A 9538-nucleotide genomic window follows, 5' to 3' on the forward strand; every position below is an offset into this window, starting at 1 on the left:
TGCTGGCTTAATTTGGCTGATTTGCATAAACCCATCGAGAGCAAAGGGGGCTGCAGAGAGGGCTCCCTCTCTGTTGCAATTTTTCCAATAATTCATACTGTTAGCTGTGAGTGGCCTTTTGTGGAGGGGGGAGGGAGGTGGCAGCTTTCCAGCTGACATACTGTAATAATATGCACATAGGTTTAATGCTGAAAAATGCCAAGAGGTGGATTAATGGCATCACGTGGACTGGCAGCTGAGCCGATGCCGTACTCTGTGATATACCACACTGACCTGAAGCAGGAATGGAAAGTAGAAAGATCCACTTTTAAAAAGTGCATCCTTTCTATATTAACTCTTTGGATATGTGTGCCACTTCATAGATTCATAGAACTGTAGAGTTGGAAGGGATCCCAAGGGTCATCTAGTCCAACCCCCTGCAAAGCAGGAATCTCAGCTAAAGCATCCATGGCAGATGACCATCCAACCTTTGGTTAAATCCTCTAAGGAATGAGAATCCACAACCTCCTGAGGGAGACCATTCCACTATCGAACAGCTCTTGCTGTCAGAAAGTTGTGGCACCCCACTTGTCACATTTTTCCAGGATGACGAGGAACCATTAATGAGTACTCTTTGGATTCGGTCAGTCAACAAATCCACCTAACAGTTACCTCGTCCAACCCACATTTTACCAGCTTCCTCATGAGAATATCATGGGGGGTTATGTCAAAAGCCTTACTGAAATTGAGATACACTGTGTCCACAGCATTTCCCTGATCCACCAAGTTTGTAATACCATCAAGAAAAGAAAAGAAAATAGATTGGTCTGGCATTGACTTATTTTTGAGAAACCCATGCTGGATCTTGGTAATCACAGCATCCTTTTCTAAATGCTCACAGACTGTTGAATTATCTGTTCTAGGAGCTTCCCTGGTATCGATGTCTAGCTCATTGGTCAGTAGTTACCTGGGTCTTCCTTTCCCCCGCTTTTGAAGATGGGGACATTTGCCCACCTCCAGTTTATAGGGACTTTACCTGTTCTCCAAAAATTCTCAAAGACTCTGAAATTATAACTGCAAGCTCCTTTAGTACCCTTGGATTCAGCTCATCAGGCCCTGGAGATCTGAATTTATTTAAAGTAGCTGGGTGTTCCCTTACTACTTCTTTTCCTGTCTTGGGCTGCAGCTCCCTCCTTTCATCATTTATCCTGTTATCACCAGGATGGGCATCACTTTCCTTTTGGGTGAAGAAAGAGGCAAATTAGGTGTTGAATAGTTTTGCCTTTTCTCTGTCACCCAATAGCATTTCTCAGTGTTCCCCACACAAGGGGGAACATGAGAAGGCCTCTTCCTGGTTCCCTGTAGCTTTGCTCTTTGCGGTGAGGGAACCAGCAGAAAACCCTCACAGGAGGACCTCAGTGTCCAGGCTGAATGATGGGGGTGGAGATGCTTCTCCAGGTATACTGGGCCAAGGCTGTTAAAGGTCATCACCCACACTTTGAATTGTGCTCGATTTAAAAGGGAGGTAGAGCTGGCAGGAACCATTCTATACTCTCTGTCTTTCAAAGTCTCCTTGGAGGTCTGCAGTTGCTCTTGAGTCTTCTCCTCTTGTTTACTGGAGCTTATCTGGATATAAAGGCAGGAACCCTATGGCTTGAGTACAGCCTACTCTCAGCTTGCCTTGTCTGGAACAATGTGATTCCCTTTTTCTGAGATTGAGAGCCAGTGTGGTGTAGTGGTCTAAGAGCGGTAGACTCGTAATCTGGGGAACCTGGTTCGTGTCTCCACTCCTCCACATGCAGCTGCTGGGTGACCTTGGGCTAGTCACACTTCTTTGAAGTCTCTCAGCCCCACTCACTTCAGAGGGTGTCTGTTGTGGGGGAGGAGGGGAAAGGAGATTGTTAGCCGCTTTGAGACTCCTTCGGGTAGTGATAAAGCGGGATATCAAATCCAAATCCAAACTCTTCTTCTCAATGGAAGGTAGCAAGTGGGTTATAAGGATCAGTCCAGTATACCTGAAGGAGCGTCTCCACCCCCATCGTTCTGCCCGGACACTGAGGTCCAGTACTGAGGGCCTTCTGACGGTTCCCTCATTGCGAGAAGCCAAGTTGCAGGGAACCAGGCAGAGGGCCTTCTCGGTGGTGGCGCCTGCCCTGTGGAACGCCCTCCCATCAGATGTCAAAGAGATAAACAGCTACCAGATTTTTAGAAGACATCTGAAGGCAGCCCTGTTTAGGGAGGCTTTTAATGTTTAATTGTTTTATTTCATTTTTCTGTTGTAAGCCACCCAGAGTGGCTGGGGAAACCCAGCGAGATGGGTGGGGTATAAATAATAAATTATTATTATTATTATTATTATTATTATTATTATTATTATTATTATTATTGGTGGCAGGAACTGCTCTGTGCACTGTGCTCAGCCACCTTAGTGTGTCCTGCCGTCTGCAAATGCTGTCCTCGTTTTTGCAGCTCCAATGACAGTGCAACTTGTGGGTGTCCTATTTCTTTGTGTCACATTTCTCCAGGGGCTAGTCTCTTGCAATAGACATTCCTCCTCCTCCTCCCCAGGGGCAAACCACTGGTGTTGCTGTTCCATCACAGTCAACTCCGCTGTATTGAGAAACTCTGCATCTTGTCCTGTAGATTGTGTGGGAGTGTTCAGGGATGTGGATGAGGAGATATTGTTTAGTATATCCTATCCCTGCTTGCGCTAGCAAGCACCAAACTTTAGCAGAGTAAAAATATTCCCCTTTTTCAAAATACACAGCAGAAAAGTGTTTGCGCAGGCTTGATTTAAGCCTGTAAAATAAAGTGTATCTTCCTGGTATTTTCCCCTTTTCCCCTCTTAAAAGAAAAGACATGACACAATGCTCTTAAAAGTATAAAAGATGTTTACTTACAAGCATCTCGAGGTACAGCACACTCAAGAGGTAGACTGGCTTGGGTAAAAAGTGATATATACATGTGAAGTTCACTTATAGGAAGTGGGACTCCATCTCGTCTCTCTCTGGGCTGGGAGCCTAGAGAGAGACTCACAAAGATGTTGAGTCCTTGAATTCCAAGAGAGTAAGGTCCAAGAGAGGAGGAAATGGCTTCTCGCTAGTGAATTTATCTGCCGCTTCCCCAACTCATTTGCATGTGGAGGAACAGGAAACCAAGCTAGTCATGTGTTCCTCCACAGTCCTCCAAGTGGACTCTCTAGGGATTGTTGTGACTTGACTGCACTTAACCCTTTGCATCCCACAGATTGAAGTGTGGCTAGGCAGGCCTCAGGCTGCTGTACCTTCTCTTCCAGCAAGGCAACCAGTTTGCACTTGCTACATGTGTACTTTTGTATATTCTCTGCCAGAAAGAAAAACATGGCAGAGGTGTAGCAGCTCCCTCACCCTCCATATCTTTTGATCCTTAGCACACCATGAAACTGTACTGTGGGTCTCCCCCTTCAAACTCTCCCACTAAATACCCTTGCAAATGCCCCTATTTGCAAGTTCTGTTCACGAGCTTTTGGTTGTGAGCTCCCAGAAGCTGCAATGAGCTAAATCTGACTGCTGATGGCTGCTAATTATAAAACATACCACACACATACTGTAGAAGAGAACTTACTTTCAAGTGTTATAATGTATCATTGCATATAAGTATTGTACTGTATATGATGTTGCTTGCTTGCTTTTCTGTTTATAATTGTTATGGGCTAACACACAAGTACTAGTTGCAGGTAGGTAGCCGTGTTGGTCTGACGTAGTCGAAACAAAAAATAAATAAAAAATCCTTCCAGTAGCACCTTGGAGACCAACTAAGTTTGTCATTGGTATGAGCTTTCATGTGCATGCACACTTCTTCAGATACACTGAAACAGAAGTCACCAGACCCTTATGTATAGTCAGAGGATGGGGAGGGGTATTGCTCAGAAGGGTGGTGGGAATGGGTGATTGGCTGATAGGAGTGGTAAACCTGTTAATGACTGCAATTGGTCTTGCAGGAAAAAGCAAGGGGTGAGATGGCTAAAGATAGCTTTATCATGTATAATGAGATAAGAATCCAATGTATTTATTCAGACCAGGTCTCTCCATGGTTTTAAGCTTGGTAATGAGTTGCAATTCAGCAACTTCTCTTTCCAGTCTGTTTCTGAAATTTTTCTGTAATAAGACAGCTACTTTGAGATCTTGTATAGAATCTTGCATACATACACAAGTACTATATGTCAATTCCTACTGAGCGAATGCTGTTAGGCTTGCTGGCAAGAAAGATCCAAGTCAACCCCTTCCCCTTTGTGTGTTCTTAATAGGATTTTAAAGAACTGAGTTTCCTTTAAACATTAATGATCAGGTTCATTTCTGGGCTATTAATGAGGGACTGTGAGAATTAATGGCACAAAACATTCCCCCTTCCCTTTCAACCTCTCAACACCAGACAATCCTTCAATGAGGAAGCTTGGGCACACATTATGGTTACAAGTCAATATGCAGAATGAAAGAAGTGACTTGATTTGAATGGTGTTTTTAAGCATCATTAGATGGAGAATTTTTAGCCCTCTGGCTTCATGCCTTGAATCAGGCAGAAGTGGTGGTGGTGGGGAGGTGCAGCTCTATGTACCTGGCCGCCCTTTAAAATAGTTGCATGCATAGTACAATACTGCAATACTGCATCAGAGCTTTTACCTTCTACCATAACAGGAAATATCTGTCTTCCAATCTCTGGTCACTATGGGAGAGAGCCTTGCTATGGAATTCAAAGCTTCAACTCTCCTTTCCCTTAATCACAATATATGCCAGGGGCTGCATCCTTTCATAATAGAAAGTAATTGGTATGTAGCCTGAGCTTCTCATAAATCCACAAGTAAACCTGCCCCTTGCCCATTAAGCTATCTAGCAGGTAGGGAAAGGATGCATCTCCTGAAATCACTTCATAAATTTACTTCCACGTGCTCAACATTTCTGGTTTGGGTTTGAACTGTGGCAGAGTTTAAGGTTTAAGCCATGGCCAAGTCCAAGAACCACACCAAAAACAACCAGTCTCACAAGTGGCACAGAAATAGCATGAAGATACCCAGGTTAGTTAGTTATTAATCTCTGAAGGGGGTCGATTCAAAGTTCCCGCAGAGCATGTGTTTTGCAAAGAAACAAAACAACAAGGGCTGAAGAAAATGCAGGCCAACTGCTAAGAATGCCAAGTAACCACCTTGACTCCAGATGGCAAAAGGGAGTTACTCACTTGGCAACTGACTAGCAGTTTTCTTCTCTTCTTTTCACTCAAGGCATTTTGTGTAAATAAAATTGAATGTGTCGGGTGGATTCAAATGTCATGCTTTTTATGTCTGACTCTACTCATAGATCTGATGTTTACCTCTGTGGATGTGGGTGATCTGACACTAAGTTCCAGCGGAACAAAAGGAGTACCATTATCAGATCACAAGACTTTTCCGTGACCCTTCCCTTCCACAGGGAGGTTGGGCCAATTTGAATGGTCCACCCCTAGCACTTAATGGATCCAAATGGCTTTAGGAAAGTGGTGGGGGATGTCTTATCCCTTGCTGATGGCCTCACATCTGATTCCCTGGTGGCTCACTGGAATATGCAGCTAACCAGGGCTATTGATTGTCTGGCTCCAAGGTACCCTCTCTGATTGCATGGAGCCCAGACGGCCCTGAGGTTTCCCCCAGTGCTGAGGGTGATGAAAAAATTGCTGACACGGTTAGAGCACTGGTGGTGAAAAACTTACTGTGAATAAGACTGAATATGGGTTAAAGCTCCATGTCGAGCCTACCAAGTGTCAATAGTGATGGCAAAGAGGACCTTCTTTGCTGACTCTATTGCATCTGTGGAAAATCGTGCTACATTTGGCCATAGCATCATAGAATCTTAAGAGTTGGAAGGGTCCCAAGGGTCATCTAGTCCAATCCGCTGCAATGCAGGAATCTCAGCTAAAGCATCCATGACAGATGGCCATACAACCTCTGCTTCAAAACCTCCAAGGAAGGAGAGTCCACCACCTCTCGGGGGAATTTGTTCCACTGCCAAACAGCTCTTCCTGTTGGAATGGAGACTCTTTCAGGTGCTTCATAGTCTAACAGAACCACCTTAGCCATTGGGGTCTGATAAGGACCCCAAGATTTCCTGCAATGATTTTGTGAAGTTTTTTTGCAGATAAAATTGCTAAGATTTGAAAAGAGGTAGACTGCATCATGGTAGCAGGGCTGGTGCGGGCGAGTTCCAGAGCTATGTCTCGTCAAGTTGTATAGCAGGCATGTCCAACTTCCAGTAGGCTGTGAACTTGTACCCAATATCAAAAATCAGCAGTGATCTACCACACTCTCCCATTGTAATTCTTCAACTTAAACATTTTATATTTGGCTGGGGATACTCAGCCAGATGGGCAGGGTATAAACAGTAAATTATGATGATGGTAAAAGTAATAACAAATTATTACCCCCACTTCAGCCCCCTCCAGGGCTCTTGGCACGTGGGAAGCCAGTGCGCCCTGAAATGTCCAATTCCCCCTTTACCAGATGAAGAACTCCGTGAGGAGGGGGGCAGCTGCTTACTTTTGAGTAAACACAGCTAGGCTGGAGCTGGAAAGGTGGGGAAAGTTCAGCATCCATGCAGAACTAGGAGGGAGAAGGTGTTTTCTTTCCACAGGAACTGGCGGGAGAGGGAGGAGAGACATCATTGTCTCTCTCACACGCCTCCATTCCCGGAGCTCCCTTCGCAGCGCTGCAGCCCGTTCAGAGCCTGTGCGGCTGTGTTTGCAGGGGTCGGAGGCAGGTGTCTTTCACCTTTCTGGGGCCAGCCAGCTGGCTTGGCATCGAGCAAAGCCGGTGGCTGGAGCAGGGCACTTGAGGCAGCCGCAAGGTGGAGGCAGCACCAGCACCAGCCAGGGCACTTGCTGCTGCAGCAGTTAGCAAGCCTGGCTGAGCGGAGCCTCCACCAGTCATGCCAAATTATTTTGGTGTCTATTTGTTTTCCAGAATTTAATTCGAAGTATTCTTTCAATGTTTTTTTGGCCCCTTCTATGATTTTCTCATCTTTTAATAGGGCTTCATTTAGTTTCCATCTTCTTATCCCTGTTGACCAATTTGGATTTATTTTCACTGAAACCGGGTTGTGGTCTGAGATTATCTTTGGGAGAATTGTCGCTTCCTCAACCCTTCCCAATAATTCCTTTGATGCCCACATGGTGTCTATCCTGCTCGCTGTATTTTTTTTTTTTTGAGTCAGAGAAATATGTGTATTCTTTAATATTTGCATGTTTGTACCTCCAGACATCTCCTAGGTCTAAGCTTTCGCTTAAGTCTATGAATGTTTGTGGCAGTTTCCCCCTGTTTCTCTTTCCTCCCGATCTATCTAATTGTGGCTCTAGTACCCCATTCAGGTCTCCCATTAATATTATTTTCATTCCTACGTATTCTATTAATTTTTCCTCTAGATTTTTTAAAAAGTAGCTTTTTGGTCATTTGGGGCATACACTCCAACTATTATAATTTCTTCCCCCTTATCCACCAACTTCAATATAACCACTCCTCCTCTTGGGTCTAAGTATAACAGTTTAGGTTCCAGAATCGGCTTAACATAAACAACTACTCCTCTCTTTTTTACATGATCTGCCGCTATGAATTCCTGACCGATCTTTGGGTTGATCAAAACTCTTTTATGTTCTTGCATAACGTGCGTCTCTTGTAGACATACTACATGTCATGGAATGTGAAGGGACTAAATGATAAAGGAAAAAGAAATAAGATATATACTGACCAAACAAAAAAATGATGTAGTGCAGGCATGTCAAACCTGTGGCCCTCCAGATGTTTTGGCCTACAACTCCCATGACCCCTAGCTAGCAGGACCAGTGGTTGGGGAAGATGGGAATTGTAGTCCAAAACATCTGGAGGGCCGCAGGTTTGACATGCCTGCACTACATCATTTTTTTGTTTGGTCAGTATATATCTTATTTCTTTTTCCTTTATCATTTAGTCCCTTCACATTCCATGACAGAATTTTCAGAACCATCTTTATTTGTTAAAATATGACATATATCAATATCTGTTTACTTTAATCACAATTTCTCTTTGTTTGTCGCTAATGTACAAAATTGCGTAGTTAACAGTGTTTAGTCACTTTCCGTGCTGTTCTCGCCTTGATTTGGGTTTTTGAGTTTCACAATTTTAGGGCTGGCATCTCTTTCTGGAATTCTTTTTTCACCCCCTAGCTCGTTTCTGTATGACCTGTAAAACTTATCTACATTATCGGATCTTCTTCTCCTTCCTTTGAAATTGAAGGAGAGTCCTTCGGGGTATTCCCATTTTAAAAATATTGCTTTAGCTTTTAGGGCTTTTGTGAGGAACTCATATTTTCCCCTCTTTTTCAGCAGCCGGGGGGGGGGGGGAGTTCTTTCAGGATTATAATTGTTTCTCCATTGATTTTTAGGGGCCTTTTCCTTCTTAGTTGTAATATTGTGTTCCTCAATTTATTGGACATTAGTGAGATTATGCAATCTCCAGGCCACCTATTCGCTTTTGCTTTTTTTTTAGTTCACTCTAAATACAATATCAATATTTCCCCAAATTTCTTCCTCTATACTCCTAACCACTTTGCTATTTCTGTTGAAATGATTTTTTGTATGTTTTCCTCTGAATTTTCTGGTACCCCTCTCAGTCTCAATATATTCTCTTTAGATTGCATCTGTAAAATAGATAAGGCATCCCATGTGGCCTCTTGTGTTATTTTGAACTCCTCATTTTCTTTCCTGACTTTCTCGCACTCTTTCTTATTTTCTCTTGCTTCCTTTAATGATTTCTTTGCTATATCCTCTAATTGTTGCATTTGTAATTTCAGCTCACTATCTTCTTTCTTTAATTCCACATTTTCTTCCACTAAAGTTCTTATTTGAGGTTTCATTTCTGCTATTGATTTCTCATTTTGCTGTTTTTGCTCCCATCCCATCCAATTTCTCCTCTAATCCCTTCACTCTATCGTTCATTTCATTTTTCATGTCGGTAAATTCTTTCCTCATCTCTCCTATATCCCCTCTTAAACTTAATATCAACTCACGTAAATCCATTTCTTGATCTTGCCCTGAATTCCTTCTTCCGAAGGTATACTTCTTGTTATTTGTCATTTTGATACCACTTTAAGAAATATAGTCGAATTTCACTTTTGGGGATATAGTCTGAATACACGCACTCCTGTACGCCTGCACCACCCTTCCGATTTAACCCTTTCCCTTCTATGCTAATCCCTTCCTGTAATTTCCCTGGGGTCCCCTCTTAGATTATCTCAAAATTATAACCTCAAAACAATACCTAAAGAAATTCTCTTATCAATAAAAGACAAACAAAGGGGAGCAGAATATTGGGTAAAAAGCAAAAGTTCAAAATTCAACCTCAATTCAACGCCCCCCCCCCACCAACCTCCCTTCCCCTCCCCCCCCGTGGCCCCTGTTTATTTTTATTTAAGTCCAATATCCCATACTTCTTCAGTTGTAATCCAGTCAGGAAGAAACCTGGTGTTGCGAAAGGTCAAAAAATATCCGAGTCCGATGTAGTGTCTTTCTGTGCCAGAATATGGCA

General features: G+C 43.3%; 1 pseudogene; it reads left to right on the forward strand.

Moving 5' to 3' along the window:
• The first annotated feature begins 4951 nt into the window (after positions 1 to 4951).
• Positions 4952 to 5153, forward strand: LOC148686656 (large ribosomal subunit protein eL29-like; annotated as a pseudogene).
• The last annotated feature ends 4385 nt before the right edge of the window (positions 5154 to 9538 follow it).

Source organism: Zootoca vivipara, chromosome Z2 (genome assembly GCF_965207765.1).
Source record: "Zootoca vivipara chromosome Z2, rZooViv2.hap1.1, whole genome shotgun sequence".
Classification (NCBI taxonomy): Eukaryota; Metazoa; Chordata; class Lepidosauria; order Squamata; family Lacertidae; genus Zootoca; species Zootoca vivipara.